Source organism: Schistocerca serialis, chromosome 4, assembly GCF_023864345.2.
Source record: "Schistocerca serialis cubense isolate TAMUIC-IGC-003099 chromosome 4, iqSchSeri2.2, whole genome shotgun sequence".
Lineage (NCBI taxonomy): Eukaryota > Metazoa > Arthropoda > Insecta > Orthoptera > Acrididae > Schistocerca > Schistocerca serialis.
The window spans coordinates 479,632,864-479,638,970 of NC_064641.1; positions in this window are offsets into that span (position 1 = coordinate 479,632,864).

Consider the following 6,107-nt stretch of genomic DNA (forward strand, 5'->3'; position numbering starts at 1 on the left):
GCTGAGATGTCCGAGCAGGCTGCAGTAATACGTCGTTGCATATCTTCGGGTGTAGTTGGTACGTCGTTGCAGACAGCGTCTTCCTCTTTTCGCCTCAGAAAAAAGTCTACAGGCGTTAAACCGGGAGAACGCGCCGGCCAAAATACAGGTCCTCTGCATCTAATCCACCGGTTAGGAAACAATGCTATAGTACTTAGTGCACTATGGGCTCGACAGCAATCATGGTGGTACCACAGGTTCCTCCTAGTCTGCAAAGAAGCGTCTTCTAGCATTCGTGGAAGATGGTCTGTAACGAGGTTGCGATACTTGGACGCGTTCAGTACTTCGCCCTTGAAACACATGCCTATGAGCTGATGGTTCACTATCCGAAAACACACGTGTACACTCCCGAGGTGCTGACGTTCCATCTGACGAAGGCAACTGGGATTGTCAGTAAACCAACAGTGCATGTTTCGGCGGTTTATCTGGCCATGATTGGTAAATGTGCTTCATAGCCAAACAAGATACATGATACATCTGAAGTAACCCGTCTTAATGTCCATGTACAGAAGCTAATACGATTCTCATAATTGTTACCACGCAACTCTTGACGGAGAGAGATGTGTTAGGGATGGAACCTACGTCGATGAAGAATTCGTAGGGCACTTACCTGATTCGTGTCACTTAATCGTGAGATTTCACGGGAGCTTAAGTGCGGATCAACTGCACCGGCAGGGAGGACATTAATTTCCTCCTGCTCTGTCGTCACTTGTTTCCTTCTGTTACGTTGTCTAGGTGTCACACTACCACCTTCACGTAACTGGTTGAAGAGGATGATAAATAACTGCCAACATGTTTAACGTCTATTGGGATGTATTGCCGCATACACCGTACAAATACGAACTGCATTCTTCCTACACTCTCCATAAACTACGAGCATGTCGACTTTTTCTACCTTGGTAAATCCCACCGTCCACTCACGACCTACTGCTTGGACAGAACTCCCTGGCAAGTCGCAATTCAGTCAAGTAAGACACAAGCACACTGTAAGCAAATATCACAACGTCGTACTTAGCATCGACGCAGGTTTGATGGCAGAAACAACTGTCAGTGTGGAATCTTTTCAAAAGACGATATGTCGTAAACGACTCGCACTAGCATCCCGTAACAAACACCACTGACATTCTAATTTACCCTACTATTAGTTTGTTAATGTCAATAGGCGTTGTTTCATTGAAAGAAGTGTATGTTGGCACAAAAAATACACTTTCGAAGTATAATTACAATCCGTTTATAGGCTAACAACAGGAGCCTCTGACTACCAATCCATTCTACGGAATCTGCACATCAAGAGCACTTTCCATTTCTTCAGTATTTGCGGTACAAGTCTTACGTGATTTACCCTTTATAAGGAAAGATTAAGGAGCAGGTTTGTCATACAGACATCACTTCTGAAATTTATTTCTTGTGAGACGATAGTGTTATGCTTAGTGTAAGAACCAAGACGTATATTGGTGTGTCTTGTACTTTAAAAGACGACATTCTGTCAGGATCTTAAAAGAAATTAAAATCATTAGCATTTGCTTTTCAATTAGTCTCTTCTCCTCTCAGAATATCCAGAGACAATACCCATGTAATCTACATCAAAATGGGGATAATTATTATTTAATAAATTTCGCTGACTACTGCTGCTTCGATTTCAATGTTAAAATGCCCCTCAACAGTTATTTACTGATTTGATGATTTTATATCATACTATGGTTAAACAACTTCCTTTCATTTAAAGTGAAGCTATATGGTTGCAGAGACTTTTACAAGTCTCAAATGTCTATGAGACCAAAGCGATGAATGAAAATTTGTACCAAAGCCAGGATTTGAACCTATGTATCCTGCTCACTAGGCAGATGCGCCAACCACTACGCCACCCTGGCACACCGGCTTTGCACAACTGCATTTCCTATCCTAGAACGCTTCTCTCCTCAATCCAAATTCCCATTCACGCCTCAGCACGCTGAGTATTCCCTCTAAACTCGAACAGCATTGCAGATATTTCCGACTCAGCATCGAACGATACGGGGGATCCAGCCTGAAACCCAAGCATATGTGCTTTTCTTTCATTTATAAATATCGTTGAACTTTTATGAGATATATGAGTATAAACATCTGGCTTGAACAGTACTAAACTATACGTTTTACATACAACATATATTTTTTGTTACTTTTGTTGTATTGCAGTTTCTTTGAAGAACAGCGTGATATAGCACTATGACATCCACCTTAGCACTCCACATGGCGTTGGCTGCTCCATGCAGAACCTGCTATGGCATAGGGATTTCTGCTGTCGAATTCCATCCACCGCACGAGAGCCAATAACTGTCTCAATCAAATAATAAAATATGAAACAAATATTCGGACATTTATTGAATATAATCTACATATAGATAATAAATGGCTCCTTTTGTCCCAGTTGATTATTATGGAAACTGTAACAGTATTTAGATATATACACACTTTCGCTCTTATGGTCGAGCTAGGTACATAATATTTCACGTCTCTAGTGTTTGTAAGAAAATTCCCGAGTTAAATTCACTTGACCTCTGTACTCTAAAAACTTCGACAGCGGCTGGATTACCACCTATTAAGATTGTACTTCATTCTTCCGCGATACTGCTCGCGTTACCAAATATAATCATGCTATTATCGAATCTATAAATTGAGGAGATCCACTCAAAACACTATGCATGATCTCAGTGGCCTCTCACGACTAGTGCCCGTGGGAACAACCAAAATGTTCACTCTGCCTTGCAGGATCATATAGCCACATCGTCTACTTTAAAATGTGGTAAATAAATTGCGGGATTGGTATGCAGATGGCACCATACTGGGTTTCTGGTAAATCTTCCGTTGTATAAGGTCGTAGTCAACGAAACTCTCCTGTTCCTAACGTTTCATCCACAATTGCTCTGAACATCTTCATAGGCGTTGTTCCTCCACCAAGTCTTGCCGTGACGGACGTCTGAGAGCTACACATGTACTGTAGAAAAAGGTGCGTGGCCGGAGTCACAGGTGATAAGCAGAGATGATCCTTGTGAAAAAGAAAACTTAAATATTGGATGTCCTCTTGTCAAATAGTTTAAAAAAAACTGTTTAGTGATTCCGCAGAGCTACTGTCCATGCGTCACTAAGTTTCATGCTCCCTTCTTTCCCATTAAAATTATCCCTATGTTTATACATTTCAGTGACTTCACTATGTAGTCGTGGATAATAGTCATCGTAGAAAGAATGAAAGAGAAAAACTGAATGTTTTCGAAACAAAAGTAATGAGAAAAATCTGGGGACCTGTGTTGGAGAATGGCGTATGGAGAATTCGAAAGAACAATGAAATTTATCAGCTAATGAAGCAACCCACTATCACCCAGAAATTAAAAAGTAGGAGACTGCAGTGGGCTGGACATGTGGCTAGCATAGAAAACAAGAGAATCACCAAAAAAGCATTTGAAGGAACTCTCCTGGCAACAAGACCATTGGGCCGACCTCGTACAAGGTGGAAAGGAGAGAAGGATATCGCAGCATTAGGAATTTCTGCAGTATGGAGAGAGACTGCGAGAGATAGACGGCTGTGGAAGCAGATAGTTGATGCAGCACGTAGTCTACAGGGCCTGTGATCGCTGAGGAGAAGAAGAAGAAGAAGAAGATAAGACTTTTGATTCAGAAAACTTCACCTCGTTACTTCCTGGCTGCAGAGCATGGTCTGCTGCAGCCAATTTGTCTGTTTTCCCCAGTCGGCAAAGACTTCTGCGTTCCTTTAGCTGTGTATTCACACTTCTCTCGGTTGTTCCAATGTAAACTTTACCACACGTACACGGAATCTTATATACGCCACATACTAACAGAGGAGGAAGTTTTGATCGGACTGCTTGACCTATTTTCTTCGTTGGTCTAAAAATCGGTCGAATGTCATGCTTCTCTTCTTTCCAATGTGATCTGTTATTTTCATAAAAGGGAGAGAAACTGTATTCTTCCGTAGTTGTTTTTCACGCTTGCTCTTCGGCCTTTCATTTGGTCGTAGGATTCTGTTTACTTCTTTCCCTGAGTAGCCATTTTACTCGAGAGCCTGCTTTAGATGTTTTTATTTGGCTTTCAGGTTTTCCGGCGTGCAAATCTTTTTGGCTCTATCGGCAATATTTTTAATAACAACTCCTTTTCATTATGGACGGTGACTAGAGATTTTTTTTTGGAGAAACCTTATGTTTCGAACTTCCAGCCAGCCAGGAAATCACGAAATGAAGTTTTCTGAAATAAAAATTTTATGTACCTTGATAAACTGTTATCCGCAGTTATGTAGAGAAGCCATTAAAATATGTAAACATGGGGATAATTTTAATAGGAGAGAAGAGAGCATGAAACTTAGCGACATATGGACAGTAGCTCTGTAGAATCGCTAAACAGTGTTTTTATCTTTGACAAGACGACAATTGATATTTACGTGTTATCTCTCTTTATCACGTGTAACTCCAGCAGCGTCCTTTTTTCTGCAGTATTTATGTCGCTGTCAGACGTCCGACCTGTCAGTCGCAGGAGCAACTCTCCTGAAGATGTCCATTGCAGTTCAGGACGAAACGTTAGGAACAGAAGAGTCTCGTGGACCACGACCGTGTACACCGATAGCTTTACTAGCAGCAATGTCATCCGGTCGTGAAAGGCTCCATTCTATGACCATACTGGGTACCGGAAGTGTTACAAAAGAAAACAGGTTTTCGAACGCAAATAAAGTCGTTGTCGTCATCGTCATCGTCGTCGTCGTCGTCTTGCGCTGTGCACCAACAATGAAGTAAAATCCTCAGATTAGTGATAAGGCAGGAAAACATTTACATTTATTATCTAGGTGACTACTCTGCAATTCACAGTTAAGTAACTGTCAAAGGGTTCATCGAACTACCTTCACGCTGTTTCTCTACTGTTCCAATCTCGAAAAGCGCGTTGGAAAAACCAACACTTAAATCTTTCCCCTCGACCTGTGATTTCTCGTCTTGTAAAAGAATGATCATTTCTTCCTATGTAGGTGGGCACCAACAAAACATTTTCGCATTCGCAGGAGAAATTTAGTGACTGAAATTTCATGACAATATCCTGCCACAATAAAAAACACCTTTGTTGTAATGATTGTTGTCCAGAAAACGAAGAAACGTAGTGTCGTATGACAATAATATCAGTGAGCCACAGTTGAAATAGGCCAACTCATACAAATACCTATATGCAACACTTTGTAAGGATATGAAATGGAATGATCACATAGGCTCAGTCGTGGTTAAGGAAGGTGATAGACTTCGGTTTTGTGGTAACATACTGGGGAAATGCACTCAGTCTACAAAAGAGAGCTTACAAATCACTTGTGCGAACCATTCTAGAATATTACTCAATTACGTGGGTCCCGTATCAGATAGGGCTAACAGGGGATATTGAACGTATATAGAGAAGACCAGCACGAACGGTCATAGGTTTGTTTGACCCGTGGAGGAGTATCACAAAGATATGGAAGAAATTAAACTGGCAGACATTGTGTATCCTATCCTGAGAAAGCCTACTTACAAAGTTTCAAGAACTAGCTTTAAATTATGACTCTAGGAATATATTACAGCATCCTATGCATCGTTCCCATAGGGAACATGAAGACAGGATTAGATTAATTACAGCACGCACAGAGGCACTGAAACATTCATTCTACCCGCGCTCCATACATGAATGGATAATAACTGGTACACTGGCATATATTCTCTGACATGCACTTCACAGGGGTTTGGAGAGTATAGATGTAGAGGTCAATGAACTTGCGCATCATATCCGTGGCCCACTCTCCCTTATTTCGCGATAATACAAAACGATTTGCGCCTGCTCTGAACTTTTCCAGTTTCCTTTGCCAGTCCTATCTGATACGGGTCTCACCACGCAGCAGTACTCCGGGAGGGAACGGACGAGAGTAGTAAAGGCAGTCTCTTTAGTAGACCTGTTGCATTTTCTAAGTATTCTAGCAATAAATTGCAATCTTTGGTTCGCTTTCCCCGCAGCATTATCTATGTGGCCGTTCCAGTTTTAGTTATTCGTGGCTGTAATCCATAAGTATTTAATTG